General features: G+C 42.3%; 1 protein-coding gene across 1 annotated transcript in view; it reads left to right on the top strand.

The window, feature by feature from the left end:
* The first annotated feature begins 18,011 nt into the window (after positions 1–18,011).
* Positions 18,012–20,042, top strand: part of sox5 (SRY-box transcription factor 5) — a 183,406-nt gene continuing 181,375 nt past the window's right edge. Inside the window, exon 1 of the mRNA XM_046072160.1 lies at positions 18,012–18,057. The gene's annotated coding sequence lies outside the window, so the exon portion shown is untranslated. The remainder of the gene's footprint in view (positions 18,058–20,042) is intronic.

Genomic DNA, 20,042 nt, shown 5'->3' on the forward strand with positions numbered 1-20,042 from the left:
AAACCGCACAGACGTTCACTCCTTCCTTTCTCTTTTTCCTGTCATTCTCGCTCATGCTCTACCTGCTCAAGCCCCCTTTTCTTCCACCTTACTCCCCCACCCCCCCTTCACCTGTGTGTGTGCACGGAGCTACAGGCCTCATAGATTGTCTGAGCTCACACCCTTCCTTAATGTGCTTTCTGTTCCTCTGTGGAATTCTCTCTCCTTGAAGAGAAGAGATAGAGGGCAGGTAGTTTCCTCCCCCCTCCCCACCGGGTGCCTTGGTTATGGCCAATTAGGCCTATTAGCAACAACAAAACACAAGAAAACACAACAAAACCCGGTCGGCAGGCAGGCAGGTAGTTAACGGTGGGAGGAATTGTTATCTCTCCCACCGACAGGAACAAAGAAAACACTCTCCAGAGTGCCGGAGAAAGAATTTATACCTCCCAGTGTTCTCAATTCTACAATTAAACTCTTTACTGCAATTTCCCGTTGGTTGGAGTCTCCAGAGGGACTTTTCAATGCGCTGCAGTGGTTCTTACACCTGCAAAGTGGCGTGTTATGTAATTAACCAAGTTTGAGACAATTACTCAGAAGTGCAGAGAAGCCACAACTGTGCAGTTTTTAACCAACACGGTATTGGGCCATGTGTTAGATCTGGTGATGACTCGACCTAATTAATTTTCAGCTTATTTGATTATAGCTCTCTGGCTTCAGAGGTAATCAGCCGCCTTTATATCTTCTGATGGTGATTCTGTGGAGAATACAGCAGAATTTGGCGTGGTTTGATAGAGAGTGAAAACTTGAATTCTGGGAAACAAGAAAGAAGAGAGCCTCATTCAAAATAAAATTTGTAATAATGCAAATTCCTAAAACAATTTGCCATAAAACATAGTCTTGCTCAACAGTATACTGTGTGTTTCACTCCAACACGATATTGGTTTCTACTTTATCCAGCTACAGGTGACGTAAATGGTTCTGAGCTGGTGAAATGTATTGGTGTAGCTGTAAAGCGCTATGGATAATTTGTTTGTGCCTTCCAAAAACAGTTCAAATTACTGCTGCAAAAATAAAACTGTCAATAAAACCGATCAAGGTTTTGTTAGGTTTAGGCACACAAACAACTCAAGGTTTGGGGAAGATAATGTTTTGGGTTAAAATTACTACTTGGGGAAACATTGTTGTCATGGTAAACGAAACTAGTGCTGACTGTCGGGAGCCAACAGCATTCTCTCAGAGTCAGAGTTTGAGGTTTTGTTGACCCATTCATCCACATCGACCTCCTTCCTGTACGGACTTTGTGGCTGTATAATAACCTCATACTATTTCCTCCTTTGCTCCCGGAGGATCTCTCACTCCTGTCCTGTGGACAATGTTTGGTCATTTGCTGAAAAAACTGATGCTGTCGTTGTTGTTTTGCTATGGAGGAGCACCAGCCAACCTGAAAGTGGTGTCAGGATAGTAACTCTCTTTTCTCAGACCAAACTAAACCCAACCTTACTGGCCAGGTCGCATTTTTTTCTCTGAATTCCCTTAGGCTTTTTTGTTTTATTCAGCAGTTATTCTATTTGTAAAAAAGTCTAATCAGAGCTTGTACTTTTATATTTAGAGCTTTTCAGCTGGGCCAAGGTTACACATACAGTATATGAAGTAATAATAAAAAAAGGAGACGTTAGAATGAGAAAGATTTACTTTGAACAGTGTTTATCTGTTAGAAATGTTGCTCTTTTAAATAACATTTGCTCAGAGCTATCAGTACAGTCGTACAGGAACAGTAGCTTATAGTGCCAGCAGTGACTATTTAAATACAGTGGCTCTCACAAAGTACGTCACTCTTGCAGCAGTCCATATAAATAATTGAAAAGTTCAGTGAAAGTCAGTTGCAGCCAAAGATGATTGCTGGAGATGAAAATCAAGCAAAAGTACACATTTTTCACTACTACCTGATTGAATTTGGCTCCACCTATGTGGCAGCAGAGAAAAGTAGTCATTCTGGCAACATGGGATTGCTGGAGGGATTAAATCCCAAAGATTTATATTTTGCAGTTCCTTCTGTTTTCTCAGTCTCTCTTCTTCCCTTCATTTCCTCATCTGTCTCTCCCTCCATTGCTTTCTTTGTCAGTTCCTTAAAACCTCCTTACGTCACGCTCCGATTAAACGCACCGTGCTCTGTGTAAAATCCATTAACTCAACATACCGATACACAACTATCACCCAGATGGGAGCTGAGTGTGTATTGTGCGAGCGTCATGTTGAGGCGGCGGGAGATGCAATCAAACAGAGATGTGCCGAACAAAACCAGCGAAGGATGGAGGGAGAAAGGGAGGGAGAGATGGAGAGAGTAGCCAGGGAGGTAAACTAAATGTGACATCTCATATTTGACTTTTCACTTCCAATTTAGCTGACACGTCCAAGATAAGTGGAGGAAAGATTACTGGTCTCATTCTTTTAGACAAAGGGCTGAGTGCATTTGTTGTTTCAGGCATGTAAATGTTACATTTAGGCCCTTTAGCTTATTGTCTTATGTGACTGATGATTAGCAGGTTGGAGTTCTGTGTATGTGGGGGGGGGGGGGGAAGCTGACCTGACCTGACCTGACAATAGAGTTTAATTTTCACATCCATGAGATTTGATCGATTTTCTGTGCACCATTTTATATGAGCAATTGCCAATAATTGACTCCTTTTTACAACTTTTAAAGGGAAATTTCTGTTTCATACAACGCAGATCTTTTTTTTCATGCTTACCTCACCAAGTTAATTGCTAAGATGTGGAAGCATGGTGACATTGCTAGGGCACTGAGAATCGAAAACCGTCAAGTATCAAATGTTGTCTTTTGCCAATTATAGATTGTGTTTTGTTTAGAAAAACCTATTGTACAGCTGCTTTTTTCATTCCTCAAAGTAAGACATCAAAAAAGTTTAATTTTGCTTAAACCTGGGTATCGCATCAACTCCGGTATCAAAACATTTCAAAAGATACACAGCCCTAGACATTGCTAAAAAGAATTAAAAAACTCCCAAGGTTAGCTTAGCCAAACTTATAAAGAAATAAAGGCAGAAATTATGACCCAAACTGTTTTGTTGTAAACATTCATCACAGATTACTATAGAGTTGCTATAGTCAGTAAATTCTAAAAAAAATCCTATAGTCTATGCGACTGTCATCTTGTGTTAAAAAGTAGGCATTGGTACATATTTATTTATTATAATTACTTTTTTTTTATTTTTTTATTTTTTTTAAGGGAAACTTGCAAAGTAAGATTTTCATTGTATGGTCTAAAGCCGTTATGTTTTTTTTTTTTTTTTTTTACTGTGCTTATGACAATAAACTTCTTGAACCTTGAATCTTGTTTGCTGCTGCAGAGGAAATAAAGTTCCTTTTTACAGTATGAACGTCACCACAATGTCTCGCTACCATGTTACATCAGAAGAGGGGTCCAGACGTTACTCTCTCCTGTGCTGGCACAGCACTAGAAGTGAGGAGATAGGTCTATGCGTTACCAGGTACAAGGCAGGCAAAATACTTCCCAGTGACACAGTACTGAATGGTAATTTTGCTTGTAAGGCCCAGCCCTTATTTACACACTGTCAGTCTATTAAATGTTGACAGAAAATTATAAATTTACTCTGTGTGTTATGGATTTCGCCTCTGTAGGACAAAACACACCGTGTATCGTACGACACTCTTTACCTATAGAATAGCTTTGTCACTCATGTGAAAAGACTCATATTGAAGTGTGTGCGTACGCATGCGTTTGTGTGTGAATGGCTGCTACAACGTGGGTGCCTGCTCAAGCGAACAAGAGAGGCTACAGTTATCTTCACCTCTAATTACACACTGGGAACACCTCTGCTGTGTGTATGTGGCGTACTCAGTCACACAATTTTAGAACCTTTTGTGTGTGACTGTGTTGGCGTGTGCGTGCATACTGTATACGTGTGTTTGTGTGTGTGTGTGTGTGTGTGCACCCCGCAAGGCCCTGGGGTTACAGGCAGCTTGGTGACAGTGCAGATGGGATAACATATGACATGTGAGTGACTGAGTATGTGTGTGTGCGTCTGTGTATGTGTATTTGTGTGTGCGCGTCTCAGTCCATCTGGGCTCCCCTCTGATCGACCGGGGCTCCCTCTGCTCTCTGTGGCCCACTGGGGAGCCGGCGGGACAAGAGAGAGAGCACCTCCACCAATTCTTTTACCACACCATAGCTTTATATAAATGCTGTTAGGAATATTAACATGACATGTTTCGTCTGTCTTAAAGGGCTATTCCAAAAGCCTTGAAGTGGAATTATATTCCTATTCAAGATCTTTGCTATTATATGCAGTTTGGGTTTTGTTTGATTGCAATGTTTTTTATGTGAACTCCCACTCATCCATCCATTGTTAACCGCTTATCCTGCATACAGGGTCGCTGGAGCCAGTCCCATCTGACTTTGGGCGAAAGGCAGGGTACACCCTGGACACACAACCACACCTAAAGGCAATTTTGGAGACAAAAATTAACCTAGCCTGCATGTCTTTGGAAGGTGGGAGGAGAGAACCCACGCGGACACGGGGAGAACATGCAAACTCCACACAGAAAGGCCAAAAGCTGAATGGCGTAGTTCACAGAAAGTAACACGGGATCTGCACCGCTTTGAAAAAATGACAACAAAGAGTGAAATTATTTCACTTCAGTTAGTAGCCGTTGAAATTATGATAATTTCTTTATTATGTTTTCTATAAAACTTCAAATAAAAGCAAAGTCCCAGTTAGATGCCAATCCCTTTTACTGGCCGGGTATGGCTACACGTTTTGACAAATAAGTGCAGGTCTTAATTAGATGCTGGGTCTGGTTTTTATAGTTCTTTGATAGATCTTTGATGTATAAAACCTTTTAAAGCCCACCATATCGTCCACTTGAGCTAGCTCTTAGTAGGGATGCACCAATCCGACTTTTTCATTACCGATACCAGTACCTGGGCTTTGGGTATTGACCAATGCTCGATCAGACACCAGTGTAAAATTAATAAGCTGTAAACCTCACTGTGAGGAAGAGACTGGGAATCGTTCTTTTAAGTTTCAACATCAGGCTTGACTTAAACATTGCTTTCTAACTTTGTGAAACAAAATGCTATGCTAGCTCTCCTAGCAAAATTTTCAGGTCGACCCGCGCACTGCTGATGTATTGTGTAGTACGCCCGTAATTGAATTGAATAAATCGATCCCCTTTGTCATCGATACCCGATCCAGCTATTTGAGTCAGTATCAGGCCGATATCAGTATCTCATCGGTGCATCCCTTGTTCTAAGCTGCTTCGATCTTGCATACAAATATAAATGTTTAATTAATGTCAATATGGACATGCACATAATTAGATCAGCTAGATTTTCCACAATTCAATCGTTCATTTCATTATATAGAAGTGATGAGCACTTAAGTTCTTCCAGATTTACCGGCATGGTTAACAAGAGAGACGGGAAAAAAAAGTGGTTACTAGTCCCTACCTTTAAAGCGCTCATAACTTCCAAATATGTTTCCATTCCACGATTATTTGTATTATTTTTTATTTGATTATTTCCTTTAGTCCGTAATGGTCCACCGATCAAAATAATCAAAATGGTTTTGTAGGTGTGCTCAGTATTTTCTTCAGTTTCACTTTGATTAATAGCCCTAGTATATACTATACCAGGCTTCATTAAATATTTCTTAATTTTAAATGTTTGCTTACTAAACTTTTCTTTGTAGTAAGGAAGCCTTTCACGTTAAAACAAATGTGTCTCCTAAAAAATTACATTAATGATACCAATATGCAACTGCAAATAAGTAAAAAAAAAAAAATAAATGCCGCCCCGAATTTCGATTTTATTAACCATCAGAGGAAACTTATCTTCAAAATCACAAAATTAATAATAGTGAATTAATAGTATATTTGGAAAAATGTGGACTGTTAATGTATTTTAGTTTTTCCTACAATATCAACTCTTAGCAACTTGACCATGATTAACATTTCTAAGGTTAGGTTTGGGCAACTCAAAGCACTTAGTGAAGTTAATAAGAAGATGATGGTCTTGGTTAAATTTTTTTTTTTTAAATCAACAGTTGCCTCAACTGATGGGTAATGCAGGCACCAGGTTTTGACAAAGAAGATGAATGCTAAGAATAACAAAGATGATATATCTGGTCATGTTTCCTCCAAAGCATATTTGGCAAAGCCATTTTGTAGTATATCCATTAGTTAGAGCAGACATGGTCCAAAAATACTATTATAATCAATTACATGATATTTACACTGACTACATTTCTATTCATCGGTAGAATGGTCACCATGCACACAATATACAGACACTTTTGCCTACATTTGGACCAGTTATGACACACGATGCCCTGCACTGCCTGCATACAGTACCTGTATATCCATTCTCCAATGAATAATTAGGCTGTTTTTTGTGTACAGCACAAGTTCACATGTGATTACATGCTGCGTACACTGTATCTTAGTTTAATTGGGTCATTTTTGTGTTGAATCCAAGTTTTTCTTTTGCTGGCATAGGCTTCATGTTGCAGAGCCAATGGCATTGGGTTTTTACCACCACAAAGGCGAGACGCTGAATGCACAGTACACTGTGTGAATCCGACATTGTGCATTGTGTCCCCATGAGACTTGTCACTCTCTCTTGTTCATGGGATCCAGGTCCATGGCTATTTTGTGCGGCTGGCCAGGGCCACGTGGTGTTGAGGGGAAAGGCTGTGGGATTTGGACTGATGGAGGCATTGGAGGGATGGTGTGTGTAGTTGGGATGAGAGGGAGACAGCAGGGAGCTGGGCAGTCGGTTTGTTCCTGTTCCATCCATGGGCTGGAGGCCAGAGTCTGGACACAGAGGATGAGAGATGATGGAAAGAAAGGGAGCAGGAGTCATAAGAGAGGGCAGTTACGAGTAGAGAGAGATTGAGAAAGAGGTGCGGGCGTTGGGAGAAATTAGACATGAGGTCTTTATGACCAAGGCAGGAAGGGTTAGGATAAAGAAGAAGATGAAGAGAAAGAGGGGAAGAAGAAAATGTCACCAGAACAATGCTAACAGCGGGGGGGTGTACTTGTCCGGTCCGACCAACACTGAGATTTTAAAGAGGACTTAATGATGTCTGACAAGTGCAATTAATAATTAAAAAAGGACCCGACGGTCATGCAGATAGCTTGTGACAATAACTGAGGTTACACTCCTGTGACATGCCTACTCTCCTGCCCTTCGTCCTCCTTTCCTCTTTAGTCGCAATTTTGTCATCTTTTCATTTTCCTCTTATCACTCTCTTCCCTCCCCCTCTCTGTCTGTCTGTGTAATTTTGGCACTTATGTTCGTACCACACCCCTGGCCCCAACCCTGCCCTCTGTCGCTTTATCCATCACCCATCCACTCTCTCATCTTTCTCTCCAACATCTCTCTTGCTCTTGCACTCCTCCCTCACCCTTGAGCGGCTCACGCAAAACTGCAGTTGTCACTATCAGGTGTTGACGTGTTGCCCTACTTGATATTCATTGGTGAGATTATTTGGAAGTGTGTGTGTCGGGGAGGGAGGGGGGTCACAGGAGAGGGGGTGATGGAACGGATGTGTGTGTGCTGGTTAGGGATGGGGGTTGGAGGGTGTACAGGGTGTACATGAAGCATCATTACCATATCAAAGACAAGCTAGGCTTTCTGTCCTAATGGTAATTACACTGCCCACAATTGGCGCTCACTGCTCGGATCACAACAAGAAAAAAATTTCAAAAAATGGATAGAGGGATGAGGAGGAGGGATATTAAAGGGGAGTGGAGGGGGGTACAACTGGCTGGGGCTTTCAGGTTATGTTAATACCGCTCATCTATTTAATTAGTGGCTGGCGTTGGGCTTTGTTTACATCTGACGTGCCCCTTCTAGGAAAGACAGATGAGAGAGAGGGAAACGGAGAGAGAGAATGGTGAGGATGAGTGAGAATGAGCGAGTATCAGAATAGAGAATAGCAAAGTGGTTTCCGGGGCTGGGTGGTGGGATGGCTGGACTGCGGTGTGACTGCGCCTCTTGAAGCTGTAATGAGGTCCATTGTGGTTGGACCTTTGAAAGGCCTCCTGGCTCCACCTTGTTCGCTTGTCTCTGGAACTGGGTAGCCCAGGCGTTGGGAATCAGCTCAGACTGCTGCCAGGAATAACTCCTGCCTGTCTGCCTGCCTGTTTCTCTGGCTGACTGGCAGAGTGGGTTACTACCTGACTCTCTGCCAAACTGAAGGACTGAGTATATGAGAGTGAAATTGACCCATTGACTCGATGACTGACTGGCTACATGACTAATATGACAGACGCTTTAGCAATGCACTTTTGCCTTTAAAAATGGTAGTCCGTCTAATCTGCCCATGTGTAATGGCGAAAGCGTTTAAATCTGTTCCGAATAACCACGGTCGAGGCTCAACAGCATCCATGGTATTACACAAGTTTGCACACATGAAAAGTGACAGATGTAGCTCTGTCAAGAATGAAGAAAGAGAGCTTGAGAGAGGACAAACTTGGCCTACTTTCACACCTCTGCAATCTTGGCCAATCAGGGCTTTAAATTGCATAGACTGTTCGGTTATCTGTTTTCATATCCAGGGTATTTCAGATGGTGTTAGATGACTGTCAGACTATTCAACTGTATCTCCAGGCAAGAACTGGTTGATTCTACAAAAGGATTGTGGTTGTGATTAAAGTATGGTTAGGGTTAAGCAACAAAACACTTAGGTAAACTTAGGGAAGGATCATTGTTATTGTTAATAAAAGTGCAAATATTTATTGCAGGTTTGTGACTTGACACAAATAACAGTATCCTGTAGATGTGCTAAAGCCAGTACACCACTCGGACCTCCACACCCTTACTTTTAGCACCGCTACACATAGAGCACACTACTCCCTTAGTGACAAAGAATGTTAGTACTTATTGAAAATTGTGCAGAATCATTCAATACAGACATAATTCAAATAGATGCAGAGCTGGGCTGTCTGACTTTACACTTGACTAACTTGCTATCTGATTGTGATGACTAATTGAACTTTGTGTGTCTTTTCGATGACTACTTTATTAAGGGGATGTCACAGTATGTCTTAAAAAACGTATGTTTACTGAGGGATGTCTCACCTAGGGCTGGGGACCGAACTTCAAAGCTGTTATGGCACTGACTGAATTGTTTCAATACTAACGAGTATCGAAAAATGCCTTGTAATTCGGTACCAAATTCTGATACCTAAGGAGTAAATCTCATCAGCATCAGTGAGCATGCAGCATGCTTGAACCGTGATCTAATAATCCTGGTGATTGGCTGGCTAACGTTAGACAGATGCACGGGGCTCACTGTTTTATTTAATATTTTACTGACAGCTGCTTATCTGCACAGATATGTTTTTCTGTTCTGTTTATTACTTTTTTCACCTTGTTAGCTGTGCACCACAAGTGTATCTGCTTGTTGGTGATGAGTACGTTCACCACACCGTCAACTGATATGAAAGCCCGGTGCATCTTCACCTTGCAAGCTAACAAACATCTCATCATTTTTGTATCCTGTATAGAAAAAAAAATGCTTCGATAAGCCCTGTGAATCCTAATCGAATCGTGAGGTGCCTATTCCCACCCCTATTTGTAGTATTATTATTTTATATAGTCCAATATTGTAGATACTGTAATCAGTTTCTTCATTGTAGTCCATTTATCCAGGTTGAGTTAAGTGCTCACCTCAGCTTTGGTTGCTGCCTGCCTGATCTGCTTCATCCTGTCCATGAGCTTTTTGGGCTCCAGTAAGAAAGAAATATCCTTTGAAAAATGTATTGTTGACATTACAGACACTATAGTCATGTTTTACTACTGTGCCTGACCAACTAACTGAATGGATACCTGACAGATAGTGTACTTACAGACCTGCTGTATAGGCCGCCTGGCTTGGTTGCTCTGCTCTGTTACTGTGTATGACTTTGTCCCAGCCCATGTTTGGTTTGAAGACATGATCTTTGGGACTGACTTTTTGCATGCAATTTGCCTATGCATATGAGTCTTAACGCCTGAACGCACACATCTCCTGAATACCTGCGTGTGCATTTGTATCCACTTCTTAAAAAGGGGCTTGTGATGGGTATTGTAATAGAACCCATTTTACAGCACTTTCAGGGGAAAGTGAACGGGGAAATGAGAGGAAAATGAAAGGGAAATGAGGATTTTTGCCTCTGTTAGAGTAAGCCATCATAACTCTTCTGCACATAGTTGATGGCTGTTGCAGGTGTTTCCTAGACCTCGGACAGCACTTCATCAATATTCAATATTGTGCTGTAAAATTAATGACATATTTATGTCTACGTGTGTGTGAATATGAGTACGCAAATGCATTATCGCCACTGGATAAAGAGTGTAACCTGCATAAAAAATTCACTGACATTTTCAAAAGGTCCGTAACGGCGAAGATTTAAAAAAAACCTTTCACTTCAAAGAGCAGACAGACATAGACAGATATAGAAAGAAGCCTTTGGTGCTAAATGCGTGCCATTTCACCTAGTAGCGCTGAATGACTGGATGTGGGGTTTTTTTTGCCCACGGTTTACTTGAAAACCCTGAGTATTGTCGCCATCTTCTTCAAGGACCTCCAAGAGAGCGTCTTTGAAAAACACTTGTCTCCCAATTGGTGGTGGGTGGGTGGTGGGTGCTCAAGTCAGCTGAAGAAGACTCACAAGAAAGGCTGTGTGATTTATTTTTTTTTTCCCAAGATCTTTGAACACTGAGAGAAAAGAGAGGAAAGTTTAGGGATGAAAAAAGGCAAGAAACAGAGAGGGATAGATGATAGGATAGGTATATGAGATAAACAGTGATGGAAATGTATGCTTGTGGGAGAAAAGGACAGAGGACTGCAGTAGTCGTGTTACTGAAAAGAGGGCAAGAGAGGAGCGACTGATTGTGCTCACGGAGAGAAAAGAGAGAGAAGAAACAGGGAGAGGAGAGGGAACAGCCCACATGCTATCACACTGTTTTTAATAACAGTGTAGCGGCGACCCAAGGCCTCCACGTCCACGCAACGGCTGTGCAATGTCTGCTCGGCGTCTGTGCCGCACACAAAAGGGCTCCAATCCAAAAGTCAAACCATTCTGCTCTGTCTGTCAGCTATAGGCTGCAGTGAGGCAGAAGCAGTTGAGGACCTCTGCCTCTCAACTTACGTATATTTACCCAGGGAATCTGTGCTGAGGGGGCTCTACATCTCTCCTCATCCATAAAACGCTGCTCCACACTCTTAAGGCCATGTCCGCACTAATGAGGGTAGACTCGATATGCTGGTTATATTTTGAAGTCTAGACTAGCATTTTCACATCATCTTGGAGAAGTTCATCATCAACGTTGATCCTCCAAAATAACAGAAATATGTGATATTTTTTCCCATTTACAGTATGTACCGTAAGCTGTCAGTATACTTACTTGAAAACGAACTGACCGTCTGACCATGTATAAAAGCCTTCTGTTGCAGAGAGGGGTGAGAGCTATAATCATTCAAATGGGGATAATGGCACACACTTTAGGACAATCTTTCCATGAAGGCATTCATAGTGTTGTAATTAGTAACTGTATTAAAAGAATGGAAAAAGATAGATGCTTACTTTCTCACCTCCGTACACCTGGCCAATGGCAGCGTGAAGTTGGCATGATTTCCAGATTGTTTTGGAAAGTTATTGAAATTTTCAGACACAGCTCCCTGTTACTTCTGACATTGGAAAGGAATTTGAGGGTGAGGGTGCTGTCTGACCATCAAACAAGCACTTTTATTGACACCTTTACACTTACACATAATCAGGCCAAAGCGACTTCTTTAACACCCATGGTCCGCTTGAAGATTTAGAGCCTTGCTCGAGGACACCTCAGCTGCTTGCTGATGATAGATGTAGAGGAGTGCTAACTGTAGAGTCATGCAACAGGCCAACATATTTCTCCCTCCCCATCTGTTGTAAATCAAATCAAGAAAACATCACAAAAGCAGAATAAATGTCATAATAATGTTTAATTATGTACACTGCTGTCCAAAAGTTTGAAATCACCTGCCACTAAAGGTTGATTTGGTACAGTCAGATGGCTAAGAGGACTATTCTATATTTGTGAATGGTCCTTAATGTTTTGAGGTTGTAAAGTCCTATTTACAAATATAATTATGTATGAAGGGTTTGCAAAAAGTAATGTTTTGTACAAGGGTACAAAAATCAGTCATTGGTAAAAGAAATTAGAAACTCTACATTAAAATCTGTGCTGATCCCTGTTTCAGTATCAACTACACAATAATGCCTATAACAACTGGAATTAACAGCCGTGTTGTTTTTGCAGAGCTATTCTTAAAACTTCAAACTAGAAATAGAAGTTTAATCTAGGGTTAGCACTATTGGAATTGGATCACGGAATATAAGCTGTACTACGGACTGACAAATCACAGTTTAAACATATTCAAAGAAAACAGGTTCCCCAAAAAACACATTTAGAACCCAAGTGTTGTGGTTAAATCATGATCTCAGGTCACTTTTCTGGACTGGAAAACAAATCCAAAATGGAAAAACAGTATCCTCCCCTGTAATGAAACACTGTGGGGACGTTGACTAAAGTGAAATATGAATAATTTAAAGTATTCTTCTCAAATGTCAAATTTAAATTCTGTCTCAATCAAGCTTATTGAATGTAAGAAATACATCAACATAACAGGTGATTCCAAACATTTGAACAGTAGTGTAGCTTTTTTAACCAGATGTCTTGGTTATCAGTGGCAATTATGGTGTGAAAAAAAATGTATGACACAGGAAACAGGAAAATTGCCTGTGTTGAAAACAAGTGTAATCATTTAATCAACTATAGCATTTTTTTTTCTTTCTTGTCTCAAGGTGAAGAAAAGCCTCACAGTGAACAACGTACTAAACTTCTATTTTCACTAGGAATCACATGGTTCTCTGATGACTAAATTAAGGTCCAGTAGGAGGCGTACTCAGCGCAAGCAGCTCAATCCTGTCCTCCACCTCCCTCCCTCCCTCTCGAAGTCTCTCCATCCACTCCTTTCACTCACTTCTTCCTCCTCTCCTCACAGTGTATCAAGTGCATCATCCTCTCACACCTCACTTTGCCCTCGAGAACAGCACCACGCTCACACACACACACACACACACACACACACACACACACACACACACAGCGCACATGCACGGGCAGCACCTCGTAAGCGAGATAAGGAACTTGTGACTCCAAAGGGTCCGGCTTCTGTCACCCTGCTACCTCGCCTAGACCACATGGCCTCTGGTGCAGAGGGGAGCGAGAGAACGGAAAGAGGAGGTGTGGAAAACAGGAGTAGAAGGGGAGAAAAAGAGCTCAGGAGCAAAAAAAAAAAGGAAATGTGATAAAGATGCAGACGACGGAGAGATGAAAGAGGAAGAGGGACAGATGGGGCCAGAGAGAGGGAGAGAAAAAGGCAGTGAGACACAGAGACCTTAAAAAAACAAAAAAGCAGCAAGCGAGGGGCAGCAGTGCCAGCAGAGAGGGACTGTTGTTTTCGGTGCATGTCGTCGGTTGGCTTTCCACCAGTTAGCATGAGGCAGATGCAACTGGGAGTGCTTGGTAATTATCGCGGTGAACCTCCCTCAGAGCACATGTGCTTTCCCGCTCGCTAATCCTCACAAAGATTCAACGTGGCCAGTCTGGTTTTCAACATTTCACCCCTGTTAAAACAATAGACATAAAACAGGGGGAAAGAACAGCAGCACAGATAGTATATCAAAACTGTGGCTGCGTTGAGGCTACTGTTTGGTTCGTCAGAGCAAAGAAACACATTTCAGATGGCAACTTCTGCCATCTTTTTTTTGCTTGTTTGTTTGCGATCAACATCTCTCAGAGCATCCCACTCTTTTCGGTGTGACTGGTGCATCCACCGTCGTCTCTTATCGTGACGTGTTCAGAAGCCCCCCCGCACTCCGTTTCAACAGGTGTTTGTGGATCCCACCGTCGGAGAGTCGGCTCCTGCAAACTCCTGATAAGCCTCCGTACTCACGACTCACCCAGTCACCGATAGAATCTGCATATACCTGCAATCACATGCTCCAGCCAAGTGATAGAAGCATTCCCTCGCTGAATGGCAAAGATATGTTATCTCCATCAGCTGTGGCTCCCTGCACTTTGAACATAGTATTCAGATACACTTGGACTCACTTTACATAAACTACAGTCACAGCCACATTGGTCAAACTGCCCTGTGTTTAAGCACCTTAACAGTGTATTTAGGATAGAACTGAACTTAATATAACTTGTGGGGGCATTATCAGTTTAACTCGTACAAATGTCAGAACTAATGTTGCCTAGTAAAACAGATTATCGTATGGATTACATGCTATGAAGTCTTTACAGTTTGTGTCTTCAAGTGATATAAAGAGGCACATGACAGGACATGGGTGCAACATAAAAAAAAGCCGAGGGGCATTTTTAAATGGTGGAAATGCAATTTTTCTCGGTCAAGGCTGCTGCAGGACACGTGATGTGCTGTGTCTTTCCATCACATGTCCTTGTAACTGTGCTGCACACAATCCCTGCTGACAAAATAAAAAAATTAAAAAAATTAATTACAACAAAAAAAATTGAGAGAATAGTACAGCTGGGTGACCAGACACTTTATTTCGATAATGTGTGATCTGCCATCTAACAGTTCTAAAAGGCTTTTTCAACCGCCTGGATCAGGACTCTCATTAAATAAAAAGGGTGTTTTAGGTATTTTGTGAAAGGCTCGATAATGAAGGAACACCTGCTGATCCCTACCTGATGGGTTTTATTTCTTGTCCACTCTTATCTTAAGCTTTTTAGTAGCTCTGAAGTGATTTTGTCTTGCCTCACGCAGAAGGTTTCTAACAGGCTGCTGTGTGTAAAAAGCATTCATTGATCACGTGGCTCGTTTATGAAACCAAAAACCTGTTGATCAGGGCTGAAATCAGCTAATACCTGTGTATGACATTTTGATGCATTCGTCCAGAGGTGTATCTTGTTTGGATATTAGGGACAGTTAGCTCATCCAGAAACTGCTGCCACCAAATTCACAAACCCACAAACACTAAATCAAGAACAGAAGTTAAACATGGTTGTTGTCTCAAATTAAAAAGAGAACATACTGTAAAGGAGTTGTTTTGTGCTACACAAAGGGTCTGAAATTAATTTCCTCAATCAGGTGTGGATATACTGTTGCATGAAGTTTGAAAAAAATCTCTTTGGAGGAGTGTACGCATATGAAAAAGACCATTACCTGTCGACTTTCAGCTGACCTCAGGAGGCCTCGAGACTTTAAAGCTCTTCAGGAAAAGGAGGACTGTCAGTCAAAACAGAAAAACCTAAAATGATTACCATGAAGCAGCACCGTATTATGTAGGTATATTGTCACTAATAAAGTTCAATTCAATATTACCTCAGAAAATAATTCATTATTTATACTCTTTGTAGGTTAGAAGTTTGACTCCTCAGATACACAAATTATTTTAATTTAGTCATGGACTTGTACAAGGAAAAGTTGTTTGCTTGTGCACAAGTGTTTAACCTTTGTCAGCTTTAAATGCAATTTTCAGATTGTCACAAGTTAGACAGTGACTTTAGGTCAGCCATTATCCAAATGTGACGTTATAACAAGCAGAACTAATGTACCCTCTCTTGAGCTCTCTCATACACACACATAGCCCCATTAATAGAAAAGCTGTGAAGACTGACTGAAACGGTTTCACTATCTTCTCTTCCTCTTGTGCTCTGCACCCCCTTCCTATTTTCTTCCCCTTGTACTCTCTCTGGAGCCTGACCTCCTGTAAGTACCATGTAATCTTTGCTGTTGGAGTAATATTCTAGTCTTTTCCTACGCAGGTCACCAGTGGCTTTCCATCTTGAACACATCTGCTGAGATAGCTGGTGTCCCTTCCAGCATCCTCCCCCCTCACACACATACGCACACCCATAGCTCAACACGGGTGGTTAATGTTGTAGCCTTGTTCTACTTGAAAACAAATCACTGCTCTGTGGCTTAATAATGTAATGAGTCTTTTAAGCCGTGCAGACAAGTTGATCCGCTGCGTTACAAATATGGGAACTTCTTTCATTACATGACCCCCGTCCCCTCCTACTCAAAGTGTTGTTTTTGTTGTCTTATCACCACACTAATTCCTAAATAGGTCAATCCAAAGAAGCGGCTTCGTTGTCGCAACCATCTGAAGTGAAGCACAGGGGCAGAAAACAAGAAGAGAAGGAGAAAGGACGAGAATGTATGCGTCTGCAACGGAGAATCAGAGCTCCTTTTGTTTTGGGGCACAGGCCAACTATTTTCCTAAAATTGTATGTTCCAAAAAGAATAGGGTGAGAAAGGATCCCACTGCACACTCTCTGAGGTCACATATTCGACCCAATAGGAACAAATTACGTTGAATCTACAGTTTTAACACGAGAGCGCTACCTTGAAATAATCAAATATGAAATATCTGTTTCTATTCACTGTGTTTAATACTCTCCTTTGGATCAATGAGTCCCTCTCCAAACCACAAGCATTGATGAAAACAAAGTTGGCCTGCAAGAAAAAAGAACAAAACTGTATTTTCATGTTACATTCACCATTCTTGCTATGTGTGATCCAACACTGAGGGAAACTGGAATGCTATAGTTTTATGCACATAAATACCAGGCTCTTATTAAATTTCTTTTCTAGCCTTTTCAATCCTCCTCTTTTGTTCACCTCTTTTTACTTTCTCTGTTCCTGCCTTTTTTTTCCCGTAGAGATTTCTGCCACTGCGTCGATTTTGGTCATGGCTGCGGACTCATTTGCTTTTGCGTTAAAAGCTGAATAGAATTCTGGGTGGATAATGGCGCAGATCGGGAGGTCATTGCTGTCTGCATTTCACCGCATAAAGAGAGCTTGCGTAAGAGATACGGAGTTGTCTGTTGCACAGCCGATAACAGAGGTCAATCTCAATCAGCCTTGCATGTAATTTTTTCTCCTCTTTTGTCTCCGTGGAACTCACAGTGTTATATTTCATGAGGGACAACCTTCCTTCAACCGCACTGATTTGCTACCTGAACAATGCCAGTTTGGGCATCACGAAACTGAGAAAAGCTTTGACCGTGGCACCCTACCAGTAATTGAGTTCCTTTGCCAGTCATACGTGGGGTCAGTTTCCATGCAGTTGGGTGCCGCGAGGGTGGGGGGTGCGGGACCATTGAAATCCAGAAAGCTGGCTGTATTGTGAAAGCTCTGCTTGGGAGAGGCTGGAACAACAGCGCGCAAGGGCGGTGTGGTTGATAATAGACTAGCAGCGCAGTCATTATCTGTCCAAGGACTCCAGAAAGGAGCTGTTAGAGCAGATGCTCCCCTAACTCAAGGTTTGTACACACAGGAAGTCAGAAAGAAAAAGACAGAGAGCTGTCTTTAGCATAAAGGTCTACCTGGAAATATTTTGTTGTGTGGATGTATCACATTCCTCTCCTCAAGGCCATTACTCCTTCCTGATCCATCTCTTCAGTGGTTTGGTACTCGTCAAAACTGTTGCTTCATTCCCCTCTCTGTATTCCTCTAATCATGATTTCCTCTCATTGCTACACTCACTTTGCACGGCCTGCTCTGCCGACTTGTTCGGTAATGATCCCCGCTCTCTGTGACGACTGGAATCCTTTTGTGCCGTCTGACACGTTTTATGTTTGAAAGGGAACAGAGGGCGTTTTTACAATGGCCTTTTATGCCCTGTGAGAAATATATGAGTCTTTTAGCGTGGCTAATGAAGGCGCTTTCATGTCCCCTACCAGTTGAAGTATATAGAGATGGATTGTCTGGGGCCCACACAGGCCCCAGTGTAGCCCGCAGCACATTGTGTCGGCCCCAGGTCTCCGAGTATTGATCTAACGGGGGAACGGAGAGAAGAAAGAAAAGAAAGGAAAAGAAAATAACAATCTCCAGTTTTACTTTTCACTAGTTTCCGCTCCAACTCTGACGTTGGGACAGGAGAGGAAGCGAGGCGAGCCCACGCTGACAGGCTACTCGCCGCCCCTGGCACTCTCGCCGCTTCACCAAGACGACCATCATCATTATCAAGGTGACCATTACTCCCCCCTTGTTTCAAACACAGTCATTACGGCTCCTAAGAACAGAGGCAGGGCCAGGACGGAGGATAGGGGAGGAAGAAAGATAAGCGGAGACAGAAAATAAGGAGGGGCGGACAGATGAGAAAAGAGAGGAGAAAGGAGGTGGAGGAGGAAGGGGTGAGAAGAATTATAATGAGGGAAAGTGTGATTGGGGAAGGGAGAGAGCGAGAGAGGACATGTGAGAATAAGTGAAATAATTATGGAAGTGACTTCACCAAGGGCATATTGTACTGTGCAGAAAGTAGCTTCACGCACACACACACTGTACGGATGCACTTGTGTCAGACAATTTCAGCTCCTGGGTGAGGGCAGTGTTAGATGTGAGGGTCTCGCCACGCTGCCACGGTCATGGAATATTAATTCAATTGTGTCTTTAATATCAGATAAATTAGCTGATGTATTTTTGTCAAGAGCAGCCTCCTCCTTACACACCGACCACAACACCTGCCCTCCAACCTCCACCGTATCCTCCTCGCTTTGTTTTGGTGTCCTCACTCGGCACCTTTGTTTGTTGAGCCTAGACTCCACCGAGGGTAAAGTGTGTAAAGTATGGTTTGATTGAGTGTGCGTGTGCATTGAAGTAGCCTTGTCTACATAAAATGCATGCATATATCTCCAAGTATGCATCCTTTTCCCCTCTGTGTGTGTGTGTGTGTGTGTGTGTGTGTGTACTGCGCAGGCGAGCCAGGGACGGATATCTTTGCCGACAGCGGGGAACAGAATTATTCCGAGCATTTAACATCTAAGGCCACAGAACAAGGCGTGAGAGTAATACGAGGGCTGTGAGTTCAATGGTAATACAAGAAAGGGGATTTTATTTTCTTTCTTCAAGAGTACAAGAGGGAGCGGGGTAAATAATTCATTTCCTTTGGCTCAGGGCACGTCCTATTGTCACTGCCTAACAAGCACAAGGACAGGCGGCCGGCGGGCCTCTTATTGCTTGTGAGCGTCAGAGAGAGAGGAATGGAGAAGGAGAGAGTGAGAGGAAGAGGGGAGGCATGGTAATGCACTCTTTGATCCTCCCTCGTTAGCCCTTGGTGAGCTTCCTCTGCTCACCGCCGCCCAGAGAGATGGTCAGATCCCCCTGGCTCTGTCAGGTGTGTGTGTGTGTGTGTGTGTGTGTGTGTGTGTGTGTGTGTGTGTGTGTGTGTGTGTGTGTGTTCATGTGTTTGTGTGTACACCCTAGCGAAAGGACAGTAAAGACACTTCCTCTCTCTAATGCAGCCCAGGTGGAGGTGCTTGCTCTAAGGGGGCCAAAAATTCAAACATGCACACAAGTACACACGCACACTGCAAGTACTGCAAGAGTGTGAATGCAAAAAAGTGGAAGTATGTGAAAATGCTCATCCAGTATATATGCCATTACAGATCCCGTCAACACTAAGCTGGCTAAGTCTGAAAACAGTTTATGTGTAAAAACATTGATTGTTTTCAGGTACTTTTCAAAAAGATCATCCAAACTGAAACACCTAAACAATAGGAAGTAAATCTAAATGATCTTTGTCGTTTTTTTTGCCAGCAAACAAAACTGTGCATCACAGCCAACATCTGATCATCCGATTGAGTCACAACTTAACGACTGTGATATGTGATCGCCTGTTTTGACATTTAAAATTCGCAGATATTTAGAAAGAGTGATTAAAGAGAACGCCAGAGATGAGAAAAGATCATTATGTTATTAAGTACAGCCATAAAACATCGGATACCACATTTAAGTGAGCTGCTAACTGGTTTTTGATCTGCTGTAAAACATCAGCATAATAACTGTTATAAATGTGGCTGCTGAAGAAAAGACGATCCCATTCTGAAATGTTGGAGCCATGACTCAGCTGTAGCGAAACCAGAAGGCGATGCCGCTGGATCCAGAAAACCAGCAAATCACCTTTTAAGGCAGTAACCAGTGAAGAAACAATGACATTAACAATTAAATGATTAT

Source organism: Micropterus dolomieu, linkage group LG16, assembly GCF_021292245.1.
Source record: "Micropterus dolomieu isolate WLL.071019.BEF.003 ecotype Adirondacks linkage group LG16, ASM2129224v1, whole genome shotgun sequence".
NCBI classification, from domain to species: domain Eukaryota; kingdom Metazoa; phylum Chordata; class Actinopteri; order Centrarchiformes; family Centrarchidae; genus Micropterus; species Micropterus dolomieu.